A 27,237-nucleotide genomic window follows, 5' to 3' on the forward strand; every position below is an offset into this window, starting at 1 on the left:
CTCTGAAAATCAGTACAGAAATTACCAATTGTGTACGAAAAGTAAGTTCGGTCCTTTCAAGTTTTACGAAAGATCCAGCAAAACACTTTCGAAAAATTCACGCAAAACTGGCATATCGTGCTACATGCAACTAATGTCATGTAAACAAGGCTCTAGTACACCAATTTATGAATAAACCGTATGACCACATCTGGTGTTAAGCGGGGAGGAAAAGAAAGTATTTTCTAGAATTTCCAAAAATACGGAAAAAATAATGTCCTACCATAGTTAAGTGTATAGCAAATAGACTAACCACCTCGTCTGTTACGGATCTCACGTAACTACATGAACACAACTAATTGTATTTTGCGAACTTGACATTTTCTACAAGAACATAGAAATAATTTTAAGCATGTTCGTTGGTGCTTTTTGCTAGCTGCGCGACAAATTAATCCTCCGTAACTTAGAAGCAGATTGCAGATAAGCCTACTACAGTCCGATGCAGTCACTTACGGTCAGAATTTTTGGTACGCTCATTACAAGGGTGTGTAGTACTAGGCCCATTTGATTTTCTTGTTTTGGTAAGCGATGTTTTCATTCCAGTACGCTAGCGTACCGTAAAATTCCCACCCTGCCTTTCACTGAACATGCATGTATTTCAATAGAGCCAATGTAATTCATTTAGAGGTATTTAAAACAGTGTAAGAAATTTGAGGGGTGACAATGTTACTACACTCCTTAGCAAGGCTGGGACTGGATTAAAAATGGAAACTCTGATGTACTGCACATGTGCATTGAATAGTACTTAACAATACATTGAAAGGGGATTTCCAGCAAACTGTGGAATATTTATCTTGTTACATGTTACATTGTTTGCCACCAGAATATCCCAAGCTTAAAACTTACTAAATTGGACATTTTACAGTAAGTATGGGTACTTTGCTTTTAGAGTTATTGTTTTTTTACAAGCTTATACTTCAAATGACCATGAAAATTCTTATATATTACTAACCAAACCTTACCTACATAAAAAATATGAAGTTCATCCAAGCTTTTAATACTAAGGTTTCCAAATTTCATCCTCTACGAAAGACAAAATGATCTTTTACTTCCTAAAATGGACTCATATGAAATGGATCCATCATGGTGCATAGGTTGGGGGGAGACAGGTAAGCGAGGAACGAAGTAAATATGTACTGTACTGTTAGTATTTTTGTGTTTACATACTGTACATGTACACACAAGCCATTACCATGGATAGATTCAAAATTCAGTGAAATGGACTTTGAACATGAAGAACCTGTTAAAAGGCTAGACCATGTATGAATGCAACACCAGAAAAGCCCTACTAGTACTGTGCCTGACTGGAAGGTATCTAATTAATATAATTAATCATAATAGTCATAACAATTATTCTCCCTAAACATGTTGCTCAATGTGCTTTACAGGAACCAAGTTAAAGTATTTAATCAATAAGACATAGAAAAGAGAAGTTTTCATGCCATGTTCAAGTTAAACTGTTCAGGAGGCGTGTGCCATGATCTGAAATGCACCGGTAGTGAGTTCCACAAGCGAGATGCTGTGACTCGGAAGTTCAATCACCAAAGGTGTAGAGCAAAGAAAATGTAACTGAAAAGGTACTTACATCATACATGTACAACTCCAATTTGGCTCGGAGCTTGTGATGGAACAGATAATCTCAGGAATGCAAGATTATCAAATGGGTTATTAAGCAAGCATTTTCGAGAAGAAAGTTCTGTACGCATAATGGTGGTGGAGATTGGTACAATGAGGAGGGTGGTAGTCTAGGCCAGGATGAGCTTGAAGGAGAGGAAGGCCACTGGTGCTAAAAGGTTTATATCAAGTGTGCCAGACATGGTAGAGTGGCAATGCAGGTTTGGGGAAATACCGAGTGAAGTTCTTTACTTGTTAACATTTATGAGACTTTGTCACTTTCTTCTGTACCTGTGAGAGTATCACAATGTGAGCAGGATATTTCTCACACCGTTTCAACTGCAAGGATAATTTATCTGCAAACTGCTAGTATAATTTATCTGCAAACTGCTAGTATACTACTACTCCTCATATATCAAATATCACGCTCCGGCAACAGAATTAATTTAGGGAATTTGTCTACTGAGCTGCAAGTGTGAAGTGTTAGTTTACAGTCAAAGGCTGCATGATCTTCAACAAACATGATCTGAGACATCATTCCCACCTTTCTTTCATTTATACTAGTAACACCATGACCATGATATCAATAACAACATGCAGCCACAAACATAAAATGTACTTAGTAGACACTTACATACTGTACAGTGTTATTCATTGAGTAAGAGGCTGTTAGGAGCAATGACCTTGTTTAACACACTAATTGTAGTAAGATCTGTGTTACAAACAGCTAATTGTACCTTTACATTCAGTTTGAAATGAATATACAGCTTCAACATGGAATTTCACATCAAATACAAAATTATAATTCATATCTGTGCAGAGACCAGGGTTATAGAAGACAGGCCTTGAAGTAATGTTTTTGTACTGCTTGCAAACGTCACCTACCGCACACATAGAGTTTGACTCAAAGATCAAACTGAGACACCTACAGGACTGCATATTTTCACAAAGAGAGTACTGAACTTAATGTTTTTAAAAGGTTCTAAAACTTTTGTTACCAAACATATTTCATAATTATAGTATTGATCATATTTAAGCAAGTCTTATGTTTTCACAATTTTCTCCATTATTGCAATGAAACTTAACTAGCATTTTTATGTACATAATCCAAACTTCCCTGGTTTGGATATTTTACAAGCGAAAAACTAGTTTACCTTATTCCTCATAGCGAACAACCACTGTGGGAGGTCAGTGACAAACAGTTACCAGGTCACTCTATAGACACAGATTAGTGGAGTGCAATAGTTGCAAGGAAACAGATGAGTGATGGGCAATGTTCAGTCAAGTTTGAGTATTGGGGGGTGGGGATATGATCGAGTAATTCAAGCAGCTGGTTCCATTGTCCCTCATGAATACCTTTTCCCTCATGAAGACCTTGGCATATTATTCTACATACACATTTACCTGTCTGGCTTCAACATAATATGCACTCTAATCTACTTAGCACATCAACATTGGTAACGCTTGAGCACAGTTGCACCAATTAACCCACTTGAGAGTGAAGTTTCTATTTCTTCTCCTTCCATATCATTCTGAAGTCCTACATGTTTTTCCCCCATGATTTTCATCTACACATTGGCCTGGAAAGCAGTTAATTTATGATGCTAAGTAGCTATACATGTGCATGTGGAAGAAGCATAATGGCTCATTACTTACTATACAGTTGACATTGGGTGACTATCCAATTTAGCCCAATTGGGATTTTTAATACAGTTTGGAAGGCCATTTCATATGGGAAAGGATTTCACCTGGATAAAAAAAACCCCACCTAACTTTGGCTACTAGGGATTGAATCCACCACCTCCCAAATGCTAGGTTTCATTGCTTCTAATGTCTGCCACCACCTTTATCCACTCGGCCCTAGCAACAGTTCCCTCAAACAAACAATGTATTTGACGTGTCTGTGCAGTCAGTATTAACATAGCCCTATATTAATATAGCCCTATACCAAAAAATGACATTTGCTATGTCATTTGTGATGACATGATCAAACGTCTAGATAGTCCTGTTCATGTTAAATTATATCTACAGTACAGTAGTTGTAAAACAGTTGTATAGTAAATCTACCTGTGGGATGCACAGAACTTGAGAGCAAACATGTCAGTTTCCATCTTTCATCTGTGGTACAGTTTGAAAGCAGTCTTACAGAGCAGTCTACAAGACACTGCATTGTTGTGTTCTCATTATCATGTACAGTGCAGTTAGAAGTTGTCCATACCTTTATAAGAGCTATATTCTGGGTATCTAAATCACTACAACACAGTGAAAATGACATCCCTGCACTTCGGAAGGCACATGGCAATATCCCCTCTGGAGGATAGGATAGGATATAATGTCAACCTTCTATGAATTCAGAGCTGCCAATGTGTATTATAAACCTGATTTACTGGGTACTAGTAAATCCAGTGACAAGAGATTCATCATGTAAAGTACTTACAGGCCCAAAAACCTACAAAGTAGGTGATAATGCAACCTTGGATCAATATCATGTAAATATTGGAACAACATGCACAAACACCTAACAAGCTTAGTTACTGTACACACACATGGTGCATGGCTAGTTAATTTATGTAAGGAGAAAATATGAAACTACAGGACAACTGATGTTTCCTATACGCTCCGTGGATATACAGTAACATTGGTACATTGTTAGTCATCTACTGTAGAAATTTGGGATCAACAAGGCATCTCCAATGTTTTTGAAATAATGTTTCTGTTCATCCCTATGGTAGATTAAGAGTTGTGCGATCTGTATTTGAGGTGAGGTACTATACTATATGATTTGCACCCAGGTACAGTACGATGTGATTATACAGTAATGTGCAGGAAGATACTAGATTCACCGACATGAGATATATCCCAAAACTTAAACTTTCCTATACTCAATCCTACCATCCCGTTCAGCGTCTTTTGAACACTAAATCATTCCCTGAAGTGCAGCTTTGTCCTCCCCTGACCTGCCATGACTTTCGACCTTCACAAATACAATCTAGTTCTTGAACTCACTAAGGCAGATCCACATACCAAGTACCTATTCCACATACCAAGTACCTAGGACTTGAGTCAGAAACAAGGTGCAGTTTTGAAGGAAACAAAGAATGTCAGTGCTGCAACTGCTGCTACATACTCAACAATGGAAAAAAATTATAAGCGACCCAAACTAGTGTAATCACACTGTGGCTGTTGATGCAAATTTGGCTTATTTTATAACCTCAAATGGATGGAGGGAAGGAAGGCTCAATAGTAAAGAGTAAAAAGAGTAAAACAATTAATGCTGACTACTCTGCACAGCAAAACAAAATCACCTTGAAAATTAGTGAACTACAATTTGCAGTTCTTAGCTGAAGTTCTGACACTCTATAAATACAATATAACATAAATAAAAATTTAAGGGATACATGTATTCACTTATTAAATCACTCTGAAGTGACTGACTGTGACTTGTACAAAGTGGACTCAAACCCAACCATCACATTTGGCTTGTATGACAGAGATATTTGTGAAGAACGACTCCCCAAAACAGCTAAGAAAAAATCGTCATCCATATGAGAGATGTGCTCATTTAAACATCATATCTGGGAGCTGTCCTTTCTAAATCTGTGATGTCATAGTGCCACTTGGAATGGAAACCTTTTACTTCCTCTTTGTTGTTCATTTCATATTTTCATATTTTCAAATGTGGCAATTTGCGTTGATTCTCGAGATTTTTCAATACAAGGATACTATACCAATGACGTAAACTAGGCTAACTGTAAAGTTTCAACTCAAACTATTCCCGAAAAGTGCAAAAAATATGACATATTATAGGAACCTTGTGAATATATAACGGACAAGGTACTTTGAATAGCAAGGTAAACAGTAAACAAAAATCAGCTGAGGAAATGTACGTACTGCGCGAAGGGACAGTTACCCCATATCATATTGCATACGATGCCCTAAAAACCCAAGAAAATTTGTCACTCTGCGAAAATAAAACAGCAAGGATACATAAGAGAGAAAATCATGGAACCAGAAGAACCCGATCGGTACGTAACATTCGCGAGAACGATACTGTATCACTCTACTCGGTGTTACATAGGCAAGTTACTGTAGTACAATCAGACCTATTAATGTGTGACTTACACTGGTTAGGCCTGAATAACATTATGTACACGCTGTGCATTTTGCACTAAAAGCAATGTAGCTTTGAGTGTAGCGCAATAGGGGCCGTTAGTTTCCGGACCCGTTAGTTTCCTCTCTTGAAAAACCTTACAGTAGTTTCCTCCTCTAACAACATGGGAGAAAAAACACATTTTTTCAGGAGAGGAAAGTAACGTTTCTCATAAGGGAATGCAATAAGGCATATTGGCTAGGCCATGTGGAGATTTAAGTAGTGCTTTGCAGCAAGGGATTACCATGCCAATGAATGAGTCTATTTTTAGCACCAATTCATACATAAACATCTCTTCACTGATTGGTTAAATTTGAATAGGCGGTTTTGTAGAGCTGCATGTGATAAATACTAAATGATTCGATGTGTCAGGGAGACACTTATCTCAGAATCATATAAAAGCCTTAATTACTTGCTAATTAATGTTCGTTGTGGGGAAAAAAGTATGAGAAAGTCTTAGTTTTGTCTTTTGTGATTGTATTATGATAAAAACTTGATAGACACAGAAAAAATTGAGGAAAACGGCGACTCACAAAATGCTGCTTTAACAGTGTTGACACTGAAAACTATGCTATCATTTTTTCATGATAAGCGATTGAATTGTGTAGATCCGGCACTTGAAAAACCATTACAGAATATAGTTAAACATTGTAATACATAAAGAAAAAAACATGAACAATTGAAGCACGTGTGGAGTGAGGATGTCTTCTTTAGACTTGACCAAGTCTTAAGCCTTGTGTGACGGAACATTAAATTTTTCATATTTCCCACATGTAATGAGATCTTTTTGAATCTGTTTGGGAAAGTTGTTCATGATGACAGTTACCTCTATCACAATTGACATGTGCAGATATTTTGACTTTCAAGACTTGACTAATATGTTCACATGAGTTGACTTGAAAATGACTTGAGCACACTGGTAAATAAGTTGACCACAGTTTATTTGATCTCAGCCTCATCCAAAGATGAGTCATTGAAACTCTGCACAATGCAAACTTTGTGTAGGAATTTGGCATTATACCATGTTGCTATGTGATAACAAATAGACCATTCCAAGGTTTGCAGAATCCAATTATACCCTTTCTGGGATATAATTAGTACTGTAGATAAACAAAGTACATTTCATCATAACTCATTAAAGAGTACATTTCACAAATAGGACTTTTCAAATAATTTGCTTTGTGTTTAATAGGGCATCAGGAATGATAGTCATACTGATAACTATGGAATGATCCATTTTTACCTGTGAATTCACCGTGGACTTTGGCGGTACCAAGATGTTACCTTGGTAGTACTCGCTATATACAATTACATTAGGACTATAGAGTTATGATTAGATGGAACCTTCCAAGGGAAATGGCTTCTGGAGAACTGTATACACAACACCAATAGATGAGAATACAATATTTCTACGTCCCACTCTTAATTAATCATTCAGTACTAAACACACACAAAAAAAAAAAAACATCCTAAGTAGGTACTTAGCATTTGGAATCAATTTACCTTTCAAATCCTCACCACTAGTTGGAGATGCGTGTTTACGACTTGTATTTTCAGCCAAGACTATGACATTCAACTCTTCAGACCCCAATTGCCTGATCTCTGCACAAAAAGAAAACAAACAGGTTAGGTCATTTTATACATGTTTGTACTTGGATTACCTTTATGCAAGTCATGCAAACCATAAAAATCACATTTTAAAGTCTCCCTTTACCATATATTTATTTACATTTCTCTTCCTGCAAGTACTGTCTAGATGCAGCAAAAGCCTTCAGGTTCCTGTACACTCCCCAATGTTAATGCACTGTTATAGTAGAAAGCTGTGACCATACAATTAGTGTCATACACGCAAAACTTACACTGCTTCTTGCCCAAAATCCATTTCAACACTTGGCTTCACACAACTACAACGACTTACAAGCTGTGCAAATTGATTGCTAAACTGCAAGTAGTTGCCAACGTTGGTAACAAGCCTGCTCTGCTGTCTTCTACACTGGCATAGCAAATTAACAACAACATTAAGGGTCTGTGGCAGTGCAGCAGCAGCAGCTATCAGTCTGGAATAATAATTACAGCCTCAGAGCAATGCTACAATTGACAGTGTTGAGAAAAGTTAACACATACGTGTGCTTTACAACAATGAATATTCCATAGATTTGGTAGCACATTACCATGGCTTCCAAGTATTGCAATATGCACTACATGCAAGTTTAAACAATTAAACATGGGAGCTACATAAATACAGCTCCTTGATGGGAACGTGCTTTACAACAATGAATATTCCATGGATTTGGAAGCACATTCCCATGGCTTCCAAGTATTGCAATGCTGCTACATGCAAATATAAACAATTAAACATGGGAGCTACATAAATACAGAGCTCTCCTTGATGGGAAGGTTCTGCAGACATCACACCAATTGAAGACAAAATACAGTATTTGCTTGCCTTCAAAATCCAACGAAATATGTGCAATCGAATGCAGGCTAGTCACTATCATCAGAATTCAGAGTGCTTAGTGGTCTTTCATGACAGTTCATCTCTAACAAATCAAAATGGTACTTATATTAAAAAAACTTATCAAAATTTTAGTCTCATTATGAAGGGGATGCAATTTCACATGTATCCACGACTTTAGTGACAAGGTTGGATCAACACTTCAAGGAGAATGGTAAAATATTGAAGTACAGTACCTGAGGTTAGGCTTTATGTTCAGATTGGTTTAATGGACTGCTGCAAACTAAATGTCTTTTAGAATTGCTTGCATAGAATTTATTCACACAAATATCCATTGATACTTAATGTTACACATCCAGAATTACAGTCACCTTGTTTAACTTATTATTTCAATGACAAGATGACACTGTGTCTGGATTACACCAGGCACAGGATAGTCAGTGTCTACTACTACAACTGGAAAACAAATACTGTATGTACAAGAATGACTCATAGAGCACAAACTGGAACATATCAGAATTGTAATTTCTGTGATTAAAACAAGTCTCAGGTTTCAATCACCGCTATGCAAGTTTCACTCAGTAGTTGTGTTATTCTAAAGCAAGCCTGATGCACTCAAAACTATGCTCACCAAAACTACCAGTCTACCACAGTAGGTTAATATTCAACAAAAGAAAATTGGTTACAAAACACAAATTAAGAAAACTAATTAGCCACACTACTGTACGTAACCCTCATAAATTCCTTTCAAACAATTGTGTTGCAGACATATTGACAAGCAATATATGCCAGTAAATGATAGAACATGTAGAGATCTCTGAGTACAATGCCTACTGATGACTACCTAGGTAATCATCTGTAAACACTAAGCAGCTAGCCATCTCGTTAGCACAAGTATTCAGATGGAAAACCATTCTAACATCTCTTGAAATACTCAAGTGGAAGGAGACACCAACACAAGAGCTCTCATCACTGACAGAGCCATGGTAATATTGCTTCTTATGGCAGATACAGTAGTTAAGAACAAATGCATAACTCGATCAGTGGCTGCTGGATGTCAGCATGAATGTCAAAAGCTTTTTCCAGCAATCACCAGCCAATTCTTCAACAACTCTCCATGTTAGTAATTGCAACTAAATTGTTGCACTCTGGGCTACAGATGGGACAGTCTTAAATATTTTACTCTTTGTTGACAACTGAGTTGTAACATAGAAGACACATCTAAGTTAATTATGAATAGCTTCTAAATGTTTTGTAGGTAAATGCATTTTGCACATTATCCTCACCCTGATCATTGTTTTTTGTCTATGTACTGTACAATTAGTTCTCAGATGTGGAACTGCATCTAATGTACTGTACAAGCAATCCTTCTCATTTGAAGTGCCCATTCAACAAGAACCTTGGTTTTTAGCTGTGCATGTTTAGTATTGTTTACATTATTTTTGAAAACATCTGTTGCAATTCATTGACACATAGGTCTTACTGTACTTGGAAGTGATAGTTTATATTATCATAGCTACCCTCTTGAAAGAAGAGATTGTTACATTGTCACCAGATTCTAGATAGTAATCTGACTAGTTAGAACTGTAAGCTACATAATGCAAACATTGATTTAGTTACTTGCTATGCCATGAATTTGTATTCAACCTTTCTGCTTTAATAATAAAAACAGTGAAACTTCACAATTAGTGCCCTTTTGCATCCTCATCCATACATTAGAAGCAAAAGCAAAACAGATCTGTTTCTAACGAACATGTTCTTTGGAGTTTCTAAAATAAACTCAGCCATGTTAATGTGTGTGGAAACATTGCATAAATTTACAGGGATTTGACAGGGCAAAGTCTCCTTAACTCAAATGCTGAAAAATAGCCATCGTTTGTCAACTTGACAAAAATACAGTGCTTTACGGATTCTGCAATAATAGGAAATGCTGAATTTGATCAGCGATTAAAGATTTCTGATTATTAACACTAAGCACACCACACTATACAAGATCCATATTGACCAGGTGCTCACTTCATCCAACCATCTATAAATTTAGATGGATAATGACACATATTGTGAATTTCACTTTAAAAACGAAAACCCACAGATATCGAAACAGGATAGGTTACCACCATAAGTACGGTCAACATACAGTATACTGTCAGTTGGCCTACGTATGCAGCTGTGTGAATGTCAGAAGCAAGCCTAGCCATCTTAGCGATTAAATATTTCAATGATTAAAGTCATGAATATCAAGTTCCTGAGTTGCATGATTCATATGATTTTGTAATATTATTTTCCAAACATTCTCAATAACTAGGCAAATGTTTCAGTGGATACAAACTTGAATTCGTCTTACAGATTACAGTTCCTAAATTCTAGAAATGGATTTTTATGATCTTTTATACATGAACAAGAAAAGATTATTTGAGTAGTTTTATGAGTCATAACAGACTATTAAATTATTAAATCAGATGCACTGACGGTTATCTACTTCAGTAAGGCAGAGTATCTTCCATTATGTTGTTTGGGCAGCATAATATAGAAGCCATTGCAATAGCAATGTAGCACCTTTGTTGCCACTCTGCCCACAAGCCACAGCAGTGCTTCAATTGCCTTCACTTAAACAGTACTGTAAAATATTAACATTATGGAGAGGGCAGGATATGGTGTTAGTCTCACAGGTTTATCTTTGGTTAATTAAATTTAAGTTTGCCAAGGTTGTAACTTGTGTTTCAGGTAAGTCTATCGAAACGTTACTAAAGTTATCCACTATGCTATGCAAATATGTGGAATGGTTTCTACTCAGGGCTGGAAACCTAGATTTGTTTAGGTACTGTCTACAGTAGAGGGTGCAGAGTGAAGAGGGTTTTGCTTATTGAGGTTCACATGTGAGGTTCACAAGATCCTCTCCATGTGGAGCAGGTTCAACCTGGAGTCAGAATACTGATTATTTCTTGCCTTCCATAGCGAGCAGCGATGAGAACCCTCAGTAAGCCTAAATGACAGTTGCACTGTGAACTAATATTCCAAGTAGCTGAATGCACAGAAAAGTCGATCCTTTCAATGAATACAGTAGGTGTGACATGGATCAGTGTTGCCATTAGGATGCACCATTGCGGGATCCCAGCAATTTATCTAGAGAGTGTAATGTATACATACATCTTAGGATCACATACTGGTTACACTACATACTAGAAAGCCTGTTGGGACCCAACTATTGCATTATCATGTCTTGCCAATAATATTTATGTATTCATAGAAGCCAAGTACTGTAAATGGGTACAGTGACCAAATTATGGCAAAGGACTTTGGGCAGGACAGCTTTTGATGATCAGTGTTTTTGTAGGCACCAAGGCAAATATCCACATTTCAGCAGATTTGGACAAATGCTCTAGGAGTAGCATTTTTTATATTTACAGAAAATGACCTCAATGACCTTCAAATTAATAAACTATGATCGCATGTCTGAAAACTTAACTCACACAAACCATTGGCGAAATTTCAGCCAAATCTGATGAAAACTTACGAAATGGCAGTCAGTCTAACAGTGGCAAAAAGTGACAGAATTTCGGCAGAATCACATGATCGCTATAGCTCAGCTGAAATCTAAAAAAATTAACTTAAAAAAAAATAACTTTAAAGTATCACCTTGTAAATTGACCTGCTGCATGTTACTTTTACACACAGTACAGTACAGACTGCTCTATTTCTCAACTCTACGGTCATACTCATACGCAAACTTTTATATGATAAAGTTAACACATCACATAAAGAATTCTCATCATATGCCAGTTATTGGGCAGCGACTTGGGAATGCTGGGTATTATTAATTATAGTAGTAGTTGCTAAAACGTTATCATTAATCTAAACAAACTTAACGTCAGTTGCAAATAGAAAGATGACTACAGTAAAACTACAGCAAATGTGCTGATTATGTCTACAGCAACAGACTGTTACTCCATTCAAGCATCTCCACCACACATCTCACAGTGCACTGTGGCTCATTGCTAGAACAAGTCAAACATGAAATCAACCTACAATGAGAAATGACAATTGTATAGATTGACTATCGTATAGAACCCAGTAGAGGGTTGCTAAGAAACTGACATTTAATGAAGTGTGGATAGAGGTTCTTTATTAACATTGAAGTATGAAGCTTCAAGATGACAAACCCAACACGGAATTTCTTACAGACTATCCTCGCACATATTCGAAGGGCCGTAAGATGATAATATAATCATAAATGAGGTAAAGTGAATGCACATTGAAAGCTACTACATACACATTACAATTTAATATATATCAGAGCAAGCATGTATGAGTGAAGATCATCAATGATTTAGCAACTCTTTGAGTAGTTCAATACTTTTCTTGATGACATTTAGTGCTAAAATTTTGCAATTACATGGGTCATGATAATATCGCAATTGATAATATCACAAAGATTGAAAAAAGTAAAGTTTCTTTCTGAGCCACCAAAAATCACTGATCTGTAAGTTTTACTGGTGGTCACATGTTTATTTTCATCGAACGGCATCTGCAGAAAGCTACACACCTGTTACAGAAATCTGTTTTTTGTAGCACCATTTTCCGAGTCTCAATAGTCTGGAATAGTAAGTTGCCACTTTATATCTCCTCACTGAGTTGGCTACCATGGAGGCTATCATGGGCTACCATGGAGGCTGCACATTGAAATTAAACTACACTGCAATCGACACACTCGATCAGACATAAAATAAATGTGAACCAGGCTGCTAACGATTGAAGAAATGACAAATACTTTGGCAATCGTAAAAGATTAATAACTTACGTATTTGCTATTATGCACAATGCTCAAACATTGCTAGAACTGAATGTTGCACTGCAGAACAAGCGTACAGTATTACTGACAAGCAAACGCATGAATGTAACTGGGGCAGGTGCTTGCCAATTTTTAACACAACACAGTGCTAGCTAGTAGCTAGCTGGTCACAGGGGTCGATGAACTGCACATAAATTTGTGATGAAATACAACAGTTGGAAGCTGACCCTGGTGTTATTACTGGAATTTATTAAGCAGTACTGTACATTTGTCATTTGGGCATCTAGGCCAAACAGAGCGCAACTAAAAAATTTGTTGTAATAGTCATGTAAATAGTCTGTTTGAAAACACACATTTCAACTTTATGGAAGTTAATTACATGGCCTTTTGTCAAACAGGTTACAGGACGGGTAGACCAGGTTTTCTTACATTGAATTCACAGGATGATATCAAAATGAACCTTGCATGCAATGATAGAGAACAATGTAATAACAACACATGAAAGCGACAGAAACATTTTAAAGATTGTCCAGTAGGCATATTTGTCTCGCTCAGTGTCTCTTAATTATTGTAAGACTGTTATGCATGGAATAAAACACAACCATTAGGAGGCTGTAAACAAAATTTACTACCAATAACGCATCAAATCATTCGAGAAATATGTTCGAACTTGAACACTTGAAACACTTGACTTCGAAGCTGTTTACCGCCAAAAAAACAAGACAATCAACATTTGCGGGGCTCAAGCTGGATCCCTTTTCTGTCACAATATTGCCAGCAGTGGAAAAGACTCGCTCGGAAGGAACGAAGTTGTGGGAATAACCAACAACTTTTTGGCCAATAGGGCACAATGGGGATAAACATACTGGTGCTTAAACCACCATTCCAATGGATTTTCGCGTATGGCTAACCATTCGTCACTAAAATATTGGTCCAACTCCTTTCCAACAACCACCGGATGATCAACTGCACTCTAGTTGTTGGCGTGATTTTCGGGTTGTAAAAATTAGATTTAAACTCGTTTGTAATTACTGCATTAGAGTATTGATCACAAGGGTTGATCATTTCATTACTCAAAGTGTCGTATCAAAACTGACGAGACGAAACAGTTTAACCTCGTCGGCGGATCGAACTTTGAAATTAGCAAGATTCTAATAAAATTATTTATCATTGTGAGCGAAAAGTACTGTGCTGTAGGTATTAAGCGAAAAATTATTTTTTTCGTATCCATCTGACAGGACTGAAAAAAAAACATTCATTGTACTATAGCTGCAAGTTTGAAGATAGTAAATGATAGTAACATTTCTGTATATGATTTTGTCAGTGAACTTGTAATCCTTACAGACTATTGTTATCACGCTGAGGAATTGTCGCGGCCATGTGACCGCAAATGCTCTAGATAAACACTCCACTCTTTTGTTCCTTTTGGGCTAGTCAACTTTACCTCGGACATTTTCGGACACTTTGGGCTTTGAATACAGAGTTTGAGGTGTTACTCTTTAACCGGATGCTCAGACAGAACGAGACAGATCCGGACATTTTCAGACGTTTTCGGACATTTTCGGATATTTTAAAATCGGACGACTAGGTCGACCTCGACGGAACACCACTGTAATGCCTACGCAGTTGGAGTGTGTTTGTGGAAAATGTTGCAAAGCTTATTTCATCCCCAGCGGGCTGTTTAACAATCAATACAGACTTTGAAAACGTTTGTCAAAATAAAGCGGTACTTAGAGCTACCTTTAGTGGCCACGCAAGGAACATTATATTTGAATTGGATATGAAGTAAGCCTAAGTCTGGCAAGGCACACTGTATGCTTAACGTTACAGCCTACATTGTTAGCTTATGTGCTTGTTTAGCGTAGCCTAGGCCTTCTTTTTATCGAAAGTTTTCAGGAAAGAGAACTCTTGATTTTTTTCGTAACTATGAACTTCATGTGCCTCGTTAATATTTAAACTGTTTGAGCTTATAGGAAATTGCAAGGTCTTCAAAAGTTCTAACCCTAGCAACACCAGCTGAATATTTTCCACAGGGAGTCTGCCACACGGAAAATGACTGTAACGAGTTGTTCCTCTCTGACGTCACCAATTTGAAATTTCAAGTGTATTACGAAATCAATGGCGGCTTACTGTGCATTGTGGTGAGGCCTTAGGAGCCAATTTTCAAAGCGAGCATGTATTATTCAGTCCAACAGGAAGAGGTTAACTTAAAAATAGAATATTACAGAGTTTTGAGGTTACTTATTTTGTCTTTGATCCCTGCCTTTGTTATTCCTTTGAGAAGAAACTTACTCGTTTACGATGCATTTCCTAATGGAAAAGTTTGTCTACAATAGTGGTTTGCAATTGTTGATGACCATTATCCAGGAGTTTACATAATGGATGAGGCACAACCATGCCTCAGCAATAACAGTCTCCAATTTGCCATTTGCTAGAAGAATTTCTAGCTACGGTGAATCAAAAATGCACTACACTTGACATTTGGCAAGTGACACGTGGACTAGTCAAAACCTAATATTAGCATGACTATCGTAGCAAACATTTCACAGTATGTTAAAAGCTGAATTTTGTCAACAACAAATCTCAATGGGAATGTGTAAAATGGTTCACTTTCTGCACGTTCATTATATACAGGAATTTTTCAGGTGCGGAAGTTGTTCACAAACTTCATGGTGCATTCCCTCATTTGTGAAAGCACAGCGAAAGCATCATTTAAAATGTAATATTACTTTTTATTACAGGGAACGGGTTGAGCTTACGAATTATGTAATGTGTTTTAAAAGCATTCATAAACATATTGGGTTCATATATTCATTTCTAAACCATTTAAAAATGTTTGTTGAACATCGCTATCATGACACCTTGGTATGTGCAGACAACCCATAAATGGTCAAGTATAGAACAGAATAAACAACTAACAATAAACAAGTGGAAAATTGCCATCTGAAATCAAAATATAAGAGCACATAAAATTGGTGCGCACCATACAAAGTAACAAAATTAGGAACCAAACGAAAATTGGGACACTATAGCCCTGGCAGGAATTGATAGCTTCTTTCCATTTCCAGAACTAATGTCCAGGAGGTACATACTGTAGCTTGATCCTAGAGCACTGTAACGGTTGTTTCTTAGCTAGGCCTTGGTTAACCCCAATTAATTGGGAATTTAACGTAAGACTAGACCTAACATGAACAGTGCTCAGATAGACTTAAAGAACCCAATTAGGACAGGTAAAAGGCCCTCATTTATTCCAACCTAAGTTAGGCCTAGTTAAAGCTTACGTCCAATGATCATGGGATGGAAACTGATATTTTAGTGTCTGTATTGCCTACGAGCAGGGTTCGGTTTCTTCCGGAAGAAACCTATTTCTTCCGGGGACGTGGAAGAAACTGGAAGAAACCTGTTTCTTCCAGTTTCTTCCGGAAGAAACTGGAAGAAACCGGAAGAAACTGGAAGAAACTGTGAAAATTGGCATATATGCAGCACAGCCCACATACATGATAAAGAGACAAATAGCTTACCACCATCTGACTGAAATGCATGCCATTGAAACCATCAAAATATGATATTTTTGTTTTGAATATAATTTTGGGTTTTTTTCTAGACCAAAAGATGTTTGCTTATAAATCACAATATTGAAGGACTACTTATCATCTCGCGATCCCCCCATCAACCAGAATTGCATAACTGGCCATACTTTATGAATGATTAACCTGGATTGGCCCATGCACTGAGGATTTAATACAATGAACACCAAGCAAATAGCCGAACAATACAGATCTATTAGATTTTGGCAACTCCCTAAATTGCAACTTGTAGTTAATAAGAGGACTTGTCATCCCAACAGCAAAAGAACAAACATCCACAATTAAACACAGCTGACCATGAGCCAGCCCTCATTTCACACTACAACTTCAAGTCTAATCTGTAACCCTCATGAGTTCAATCTCCACAAAATATGGTCAAGTAGTGGTCAATGTAATCGTAGTAATGAGGGTGCATTGTAGTAGGCCTACACTAGTTTCCAGGGAACACTCCCTCCACTCAGAAACTAGTTTTTAACTAAGAAATGGGCTATAATCAGGACCATTCTGGTCTGCAAAATATTGCTTGCCCATAGTTGTTCCCTTAATTGTCCGATGCTACAGTAGCCTAGTACTATATTGTGTACAGTATATGCTGGAGGCAGGTCATGTGCTCCAAACCTAGATATAAAGTACCTAGATGACACTATAGTGCTTCTTGTCCATTTATTACATAGTTAGACATCATTGCAGGTTGTTATGAAACTTTATCAACAGTTTTTCCCCAAAAAATGAGTTTCTTCCATTTTGTCCGGAAGAAACTGGAAGAAACCTATTTCTTCCGAGTGGAAAAAACCGCGGTTTATTCCGCGGTTTTTTCCACCCCCGGAAGAAACCTGCGAACCCTGCCTACGAGCAAGGTAATTCAATTTTATGGTGTATTCAAACCCCTCCACTGACTTAAGTCGGCCTTCCATAAGTTCCATATGGCTAATCTATTATGTTTAATAGTATTATACCAGTGCTATGGCTGAGTGGATAAAGGCCATTGCATTTGAAGCAATGAGGCTTAGCAATAGGGAGGTTTGAGGTTCGATTCCTGGCCGGGTCATAGCATGGTGGGTTTTTCATCCAAAAACATTTTCCTATCTGAAATGACTTTCTAAATTAAAAAGATTCATATTTTGAGTTACAACATTGAATTAGAAGCCATTGAAAGTTGTAATCCATAAGGCCTTGCAGGCTTCTCCCATATTTGTGGTAGCTTAAGCTTTGTAGAAATAACAGCCTTATTATTATTAATATAGCATGGTGGGCTCATAATTGACGCACTTAAGGCTTTGATTAACGATGGCTATCAACGAAAAATCCAAATCACTCAACTGTATGTGTTTTTCATATGTGTAGTTCCTCAGAAATGTAATGATCTCAAATATTTATTGTTCTGTGCCTATGCAACATACAATTTGGCAGAATTTACCACAAAATGTCTGCTATGTCAAGTTCTTTCATACCTCTAAATTGACACATTCTTCAATAAGCTAACTGTAGTGTAGGCCATAGTATGTATACATGCATTGACTTTGGATACTGTTTGCTATGCTTTGAGTCTGAGCCTAGAGTCTTAGCTCAGACAGTTCAGGTATAGAGAGTAATGGTATCATATTGAGGTAATTTCGGTTAATTTTAGGAAGTAAGATTTCCAAATGCCAATAAACCTGCAAAACGGGGGGGGGGGGTGTTTAAAGCTTAAAATAAAAAACAATTTGATCAGCATATACCTGAAATGGATAAAAACTCATTAAATATGCAACTCTGCTTGGCTGCAAAAGGTTTTGGTTGCCTGCTGTATCATTGAGTAATATTTGAAGGTGCATCAATTATGAAGGTGCCTTTACTATATATATATATATTTAAAAAATATATATATATATATACTAATATATCAATACTTCACTTAGAGAGACTGAGGCGATGCTTACCTACAGTACTGTAGTGTAGGCTAACATTAGGCCAAGCTTAGGCTGCAACTTAACGTTAAAAGTTACATTACAACAAATAGGGCCTAGGCATACAACAACGAAATTTTAAGAGTGTGGTTGTTGGAAGGTGAATACTGATGGAGCCAAATCTTCTTAGTTCGAAGTTACCTTGATAAGATAATGCTAACTGGGTTCTCCAAAGATGCAGCTTCTATAGTCCTTTCGTGGCTGTTCACTGACAAACGAAACACGTTAACGCTACTCGCAATTCTGTTAACAAATCTGCTGTAGTGTAGTGTAGGTATTTGTATTGACCTTTAGCATTAAGCCTTGTCGACATATACTGTAATGTACTGCCGGGAGTACTCCGTAGCAACTGCCTCCACGCAGCGTTTGTGTTTATCTTTTTATATCACTTTCTCTACGGTGCTATTTCGTACTACTTCAGAGATACTCTTTTAATTTGGTCAAGGAAGGGACAAAAAGCATGATCGATCCAATCCACAAAATACCAGAGTGGCATAGGAATACAGACCTGTGCAGAATTCCTGACCCGCTTCGAAGTTAAACTGTTTCAGATATACTGCATGAGGACTCGATAGCATCCGTCTCCCTTGCTGTCTCTTCGTTGGATACAGCAATCCCCCCTCCTCAATCAAGCTTGAGTCAATGGAAACTGGCTTTGCATGGGACATAGGTCAATTAAACTATATTCATAGGCGTACGGGACCATTTCAGTTTGGGGGGCAGAACCTTTTGTGCCCGAAAGTTCCCGTGACACTATCTAAGCGGAGCGCCACCATCAGTTGGCGCGTAGCGTACAAGAAAATTTTTGGCACACAATGCCTCTCAGATTGCCGGAAACGGCACTTCTGAGGCCTTGCAAGTTGCATCTAAACATTCTTTATTTTATAATCTCACGTTTTAGAAATTTACACTTCCCCAAATATTTGGTAACATCACTTTGAAGGGGAAAAATGGGACAGTATATTTTTTAAGCTCCTATATTTAGTTACCTTATTTATTATTTTAACACAGTACTCAGCTACCTCCAGAAAAACATACATTGTTCAACGACACGTAGGCGGGATAATGTCGCTGTGTCGGGTGAGACTGCAATTTGTCTCACAAAAAAGTATAAAATATAACAAAGAATATGATAAACCTGTACTTCTAGGCGGCTTGTAGGCACTCCCCCCCCCCCCCCACCATCCATGAAAAAGAAATGTTTCTTATATACACTCATGTCGGGGATGTCCAGGTAAAGGGCGGCGCAAGCACTTATTAATCTGGGGGGGGGGGGGGCACCGACATCAAAGGGCACTTTGCAGAAATTCGATTGGACTGATGCAGCCTTATATTAAGTACCCTTTATAACTCTAATTGTATTATCTCATTTGTGTATACACATCACTCCATCAACGCCCCCCCCCCCCCTTTAAGAAAATATGCATACTAGCACTGCAATATCCAATGCGCAAATTGGGAAACAAGAAACAAGTTTTCTTTTGAGACAAAATGAGGTGAAATCATGCTAGTTGCTAATGTAGGAATCTTCCGAATTAGAGTTTTTCCTTGTTAATATCTAAACAAATTTTTTTCCATTCGAAATAGCTTTGAGTTTGACCCACAGAAATTCATTAAAAGTCACGTGCTTAGCCAAGATTTGCAAAGTTGTATGTACGACTATCTGAGCGGAGCGCCACCATCGGTTGGCGCGGAGCGTACTAGAAAATTTTTGGTTTTACAAACCCCTCAGATGGCCGGAAACGGCCCTTCCCGAGTGTTCGTTCTGGTTCCGTGGCCTCTTGCTAACTTGAGGCACCCCAATTTTTATGTAGAAAAAAGGCACATTTTTAACCTGAGGAAAAGGGGGGCACGTGCCCCCCCCCGGTTCCGCCGCCCTTGGTCCAGGTATACAATTGACTAGTTAGAAAAAAATTGATCTTGCAAAAAGCGTGGTAGCCCAGATGAACTGCGCTTACGGTGGTGTTACACCAAAATATTCGGGCATCATGATGCTAAATAAAGAAAATCATGGAATTGTTGGGCAAAAATTTGAAAAAGATTCGGGCAAGCTACTGCATATTTATATATATATATATATATATATATATATATATATATATATATATATATATATATATGAAATTCGGGCAAAAGTCCTGAAAAATTCGGGCAGCCTAAGAGGAGAAAAATATATATATATATATATATATATATATATATTTTCTCCTCTTAGGCTGCCCGAATTTTTCAGGACTTTTGCCCGAATTTCTTGTCCTCTGGAAATTTGGGGGCAGTCTGCCCCCCTGCCCCCCCCCCCCCCCGCCTCGTACGCCTATGACTATATTTGCTGTCAAACTGTTGTCGTAGTGGGTAGAAATAGCACTCAAGACGAATTGTAATGTAGTTGATGCAAAAGGAGCACAGATGGGACATGGATTTTTTTTATTATATCACATCAGTTTCGACTATTTATGAGAAATTTTCGCTTCTTTCCTCAGAGTCTTCCCTTTTTCATTGTTATGCCGAAATTTCTGATTTTCATCTCAAAATTTCTACTTTTGAAAGTTTATCGTGTTCAAGTTCCTCCAAATTTATATTAAAATGTTAACCTTTTATATCAGAATTTCAGCTATACTACGCAAATGTCTACTTTATCCGATATCATGACATATTTCGACTGATTATTTCAAATTGCAACATTTTATTTCGAATGTTCCGCTATGGTTTTAATTTTCAAATGATCAACTTTTCTGAAAATCTAGGATTTGGGTGTAGCCAGTCGGGTTGTATTTATTTAAGTTAGGGTATTGTAATCATGAGAGGGTAACGAATAGTAAAAGAAATGTTGAATATATATTGTTGTGTTTCAGTCAAACTTCGAATTTAAATATACGGCTCTGCCCTTCCCCAGAGCTAAAAAAAACGGCTCTGCCATTCTCCAGAGTGGTATCTCTATATACGGCTCTGCCCTTCCCCCACATGTAGCCTACACACTGCAATTTCAGCAGCGCAACGGGAAATTAGGAGGAAATGACCAAAGCCAGAAGCCTATAGCATTGAACGAGATTTATCTGATCAATTAAACTTTGATGCACCAATATACACCTCACTTCTTAAGTTCAGTGCGTCGTATGGTACTGGATTGTCGTAAGCAATAACCAGAATGCAAACTGCATTGAGGTTTCGATGACTTCTCCTTGTTAACCAGAAATAGCTGTAGCAATATAAATGGCCCGAACCACTATTTTGATGTACAATTACACTATGGCATGGTATACACAGGTCAGTCTACTGTACGTGCTGGCAATACCCACCTCCACCAAAACATTAGGGGTACTCAATGTAATGCATCCACACACCAAGTATGAGAAGTATTCACGATTCCTATCGTTAGATAATAAAAGGATTTTCATAGTTTGGTGACCTCAAATGAGATTTGACCTCACAAGCACAGGCTTCTTGTACTCATTATGGCTAATCCATACATCATGTATGAAAAGTATCAATGATTTCTACAATGACAATCATAGTTTCCGACATTGAAATATTTTTAAATGTCCTCGCTATTTGGCGACCGTGGCTAAAAATCTACTCGCCAAAACGCAAAAATTCACTCGCCAATATGATCGCTGTTCAAGTCTCCATAGTACATATCTACAACATCAATACTTTCTATGAAAAAAAAGAAGATTAGGCTACGTATAATTGCACATTGGAAAATTATGTTTCCATTAAGTGATGAACAAAGTAAAACATGTCGCAGAATCATAAATAAGCGGCTAGGCCTACTGTAGTGTCTCAAACAGTTAAATAAAACATCTGCAAAATACCTAAGAAGATAGCAATTGGCTTCTGTTACATTAGGGCCCCTCTAGTACTACGCATATACTATACAGTAGCTATATGTGTGTGCGAATCCTAAGCCTATACAGTACCTCACTGCTACTTTGAACCGCTACTGAGTTGATTAGCGCAACTTCGTACCGTACATTTTCTCAATTAGTAATCTTGTCTTTCAGCCAGGGGCGGACTGGGTCTTAAAACCGGCCCGGGCATTTTCCACCTAGACCGGCCCATTATTCATTGATATGCTACTTACATAGTGATCGCCGTCCTGGGGGTCTAATGGGAGGGGGGTTCCCCTCCCCATTGAAAGTTTTTTGAAGTTAAGATGCAAAATGGTGCTATATTTCTCAATTTTGTAGGTTACAATAATCCTTTAAAAATGACCCAAAAACCATTTTCCAGAAGCAACACTTGATTAAACTGAGGAAAAATAAAAACGTAAACAAAAATAGACCAAAATATGTTTTAGACTGGATTTAATTTAGTTTTTCAAGCATTTTGTGAAACATGCCATGGGCGGCGATCCGTTCTTCCGAGTGGGAGGGGGGGGGGGGATATGACCTTGTTGACTATCTAAGCGTAGCGCCACCATGAGTTGGCGCGAAGCGTACAAGAAAATTTTGGGATTTACAAACCCTCTAGATGGCCGGAAACGGCACTTCCCGAGGTTTCCAAGCGGCATATACCCAACTTTAAAATAGGGATATCATGTCCGAAATATCTCATAATCAGGATCCAAAATCCTTTTTTTTAATTTCGGGTGTTATTTTGGGGAAATTGCCCCTGTCAATCTGGTTTCAGGCGCTACGTTAGAATGTTCGAGAGCTCTTTTATATTATTCGATGAAGAAAATGGCCTCATGCAGGCTACTATAGGCCTATACACATGCAATACACAATTACACATAGTTGCATTCCTAGGTACCGATTGCTAGGGCATCCAGGTGAAACGTGTATTAAGCATTACCCTGGTAACATGAGATTCTCAGCGGTTCGAGGGAACATGTACGTGTGTAGGCCATATAGGGCCTATATGAATACTATGAGGGTGCATATATGTACTATATCAATACCGTGGGCGCAATAATACATTTTGTTGTTATAGGGCCAATGAAGCCTACAGTCAACTATTCTTGCTTTATAAGGACGGTTTATTTGAAAAGATCGCACTGCATTTATGGTAGGCGAGAAATGAAGCTAAAAAAGAGCCGTACATTCACGATGATGCATATAAAGGCATGAAAATATTCTTATCCCTGGCATTTGGTGGGGGGGGGGGATATGGTGTATTACATCCCCGCCACCCATTTTCATGGGGGATATATCCCCCTTCCCCCCCCCCAGGATCGCCGCCCATGCAACATGCAATTACTTTGGTACTAAGTACCTGTATCCATGTCTGATTTCGGAAACGAGCAAATTTCTAAGCAGAAGAAGGGGCCAGAATGATACAAGCTGTCATTATATCTCAGAGAAAGCAACAAACCAACAACAACCATATTTCCGTTTTGCCTACTGACATGAATAGTTGTACAGAGAGAGAGAGAGAGGGGGGGCGGGGAGGGGGTGTATGGGGGGAGGAGATATTAGAGAACGTCTGCCAACCTCACCTCTCGCAACTGTTATTCAAAAACTTTTGGTATGTTATTGAGATGTTTTTTAGCATATAACTTTCAGACGACTCGACCTCCTTTATAGATGATCTATCTATAACCGCTTCGAAATGTACAGCCAGGTTAGTTACGTAACGAAATTATGTCAAATTAAGCCCAGATATGAAAACTGAATTTCTGGTTTTAAAAGTTTGTTTATATCTACAATTTTGTCGGCTTTGACAGAAAGTGAAATTTTCTGGTAAAATTCCTATCAGATTGTTCAATCACACATGGTAATGTGAAACTGTATTTATTTTGCGTTACATTCTAAACATCCTGACAGAAACACATTGAAAGGTTACTCACAAAATAAGGTATCTGATAACAATTTAATGCGTGACGTCACTCAGTGAAATGTCGGGCAGATTGAAACGAGACGGTAATATTATCAAAGATTTACCCATTCAAACAGTAAAAAAAAAAAAAAACATTAAATTCGTTACACACTAATTATCTGTGTGCCTGTGTTGTCTGAGTGTGTGTCGGTGTGTTAGGATAAATATTTCGGTGATTTGAATTCTTTCTGGCGGGATCATGTCTTACATATGCAAAGTATACTACTATCTGTTAAATTTCAATGGTAATCTTAGCTACAAGAATTCTCTGTTTCTTTATCAACTAATTTGAAACAATATAGTACGATTCAAGTTGAAAACAAAGCCAATAATTGCTTATCATGTATTGGAGGGAGCGTGACACATTTGCTTGTTACCCACAATGGTAATACCGGTTTCTGATACCATGGTTACGTACATTAGTTTACCCCTCACTCATTCGCACAATGGGAGAATCCTTGCTAGGGAGAATCCCCTACTAGTGAGCCTCTGCCAATCGTAGTTCATGCGATTGAAAGATTGAAAAGAGGTGGGCCACGGTTGCATTATTCACTGTCTTTCGATCTAATGTCGTTAATTTTAATCCATAGAAATAATCAAGCAGCATGTAAAGCTCTTTTATGATTGCATAGAGTGTTTATTTTCAGTTGGAATTTCTTACAAGAATGATTTAGCATTCCTCCCATTTCATGGAGTAGGCCTATAATTCTTGGATCAATGTAATCTCTAATCCTCCAATGACTTGAAGGGAAATGCAAAGAATGTTTCTATAGTTCACACGTTCTCATTGGTTTATTCCTTCCTTTTGATTCAGACTTACAACAGCTCAAAGAATACTTTGTAACATGATGTTTCTTCAAGATTAAAAAAGTTGCATGTTTACATTTGGTCAGGTGATGAAGTGAAAGTAAAGCAGACTGTGTTCTGGATACGTTTTTATTAATTTTCAAACCCATACTCTATATGAGAGGCGATTCAAATTCCTCTTTTCAAATCAGCAGAAGAAGGAGGAAACTTTATCTTTACTCTGTTTATCGGAAACTTATGCAATTGCTTATTTCATTGTCATAGAGATCTAATATACAATGTTCATGGTTCAGTATAACGTACTGGCAAATGGTATGGGAAGGAGGGGCGGCGGTGAGGGGAGGATAGCTATGACCATGAATTGGATGCTATTGCCTTCTATAATTTATGTTTTATCATGAGTGATTATAGCTGTTGATGTAGTCGACCATGTCATAGTGTTGACTTGTATTGCACATATAAAGGGACCTCTACCAACCACAACATTCTCCTCACTTCAGATAGACTCCAATGAGCCGTCCCTGAATAATCCAACATCGCCTATACAGACGACCACGCAACATACGAGACCTTGTGCGTGCTGCTGTTCCACCTCTAACTTTTATCCCTACACCTATTCAGCATGGTACTTTCAAATGTGATCGTACTTCGAGATGCATTATCTGCAGCCACCGCATTGTTGAATCCAATTCCATCACCAGCCACAGCATGCAACTCACACACAAGACTAAGGGTCACATCACTTGCACAACCACCATTGTCATCTATTTGATCTCTTCTAGAGTTGCGGCATACAGTATGTTGACGAAACCAAATCACCCTCAATAAGCGTTTCTATGGTCACAGATCCACATTCAACATTTTTCAGTTGGGGCGCTGGGGGGATTGGCCATTTCCTGGGAGGGCGTATTGTTTCTATCTAAGCGGAGCGCCACCATGATTTGGCGCGTAGTTATTCACTGCGGACTAAACAAAGTCTTGTAGTTGACGAATTCCCGATTCCCGTGTTTCCCAAATCTACTCGCATAAACTCACTGACCCTATGAATCCTGTTTCGGGTTTCGAATAACCGTGCTATTTCCAGCCATTCAGATCCCTAAATAAGATTAGTCACATGCATAGTTAACGTGTTTGACTTAATAAGCATTGTCCCTTCCTCATTCAAAACGGTTCTGAAATGTGAATAGGTATTGTTTGTTGAAATTTCAGGCTTACTCCAGTTCATGATCGTCTGCACAGAATAATGTCGTAAAAGGACACAACTTACAGCAAGACCTATCTTGCGAGCATAATCTTAAGCAACCATTTTGTGAATAAGAAGATTTCACGGAATCCGTTTGTCTTTTACTGCTTGCTTCGAAGTCATCGATAGTATCGGGGCATAAGCCTATTGTACAAACGTGGGCTTCTTGTCAATCAAGATATTTAGATCCGTTGTTCTAATCAAAGTAAAACAGGATGAATTGAGATTTCGTTGATGGCAGTGTCGTTTACTGTTATCAATAGATTGTATTCCACCAACAATACCAATTAAAGCTCGTAAAAAGTTTACTCGTCAAATGGCTCAGCGGATAGAGCAGTGGACTGGTAACCTGATGAACTGAGTTCGACTCCATCAATGGTTATACACATTTCAAATTTCTTTTTCTCTTTCATCAGTCCACGCTGAAGTCTTGATATATTAATTCAACCATATAATTTACTAGCTGATGTGGTGGCCGATGTTATAGAGGGTGACGAAAGACTCATTCCTCGTCGGTCGTGTAAATCGTGGCTAGGGTTCAAGACAGGCCTCTGGCGATAATACCTCTGGCTGTGGCATGGTGCTTTTTTTGTGGCCTAGGATCCCGTGCCATGTCTCCCTTGTTGTCGCAAAAGAACCCGGGAGGATGCGCAGAGGGTCGGTCAAATCGACCAGAAGCGTACTAGGTGGCGTGCGTGAATCCTTGCCTTTGGCCAGAGGTGGTGACATCTCTGCGACCGGCATGCTTGCAGCCACCGTCCACTGAATACGTGGCCTGATGAGGCGCTAT

General features: G+C 38.1%; 1 protein-coding gene across 3 annotated transcripts in view; it reads right to left on the minus strand.

Moving 5' to 3' along the window:
* Window positions 1-19,110, minus strand: part of LOC139973051 (neurocalcin homolog) — a 41,626-nt gene extending 22,516 nt beyond the window's left edge. Inside the window, exons 1-2 of one of the 3 annotated variants that reach the window (XM_071979413.1) lie at window positions 19,089-19,110; window positions 7,307-7,405 (exon numbers count right to left, since the gene is read on the minus strand). The gene's annotated coding sequence lies outside the window, so the exon portion shown is untranslated. Of the gene's footprint in view, window positions 1-7,306; window positions 7,406-7,662; window positions 7,683-18,721; window positions 19,026-19,088 lie in introns of those variants that run through there. The other 2 variants (XM_071979412.1, XM_071979414.1) reach the window with 2 other exon arrangements.
* Between the last annotated feature and the right edge of the window lie 8,127 nt (window positions 19,111-27,237).

Source organism: Apostichopus japonicus, chromosome 9, assembly GCF_037975245.1.
Source record: "Apostichopus japonicus isolate 1M-3 chromosome 9, ASM3797524v1, whole genome shotgun sequence".
In the NCBI taxonomy this organism is placed as follows: domain Eukaryota; kingdom Metazoa; phylum Echinodermata; class Holothuroidea; order Aspidochirotida; family Stichopodidae; genus Apostichopus; species Apostichopus japonicus.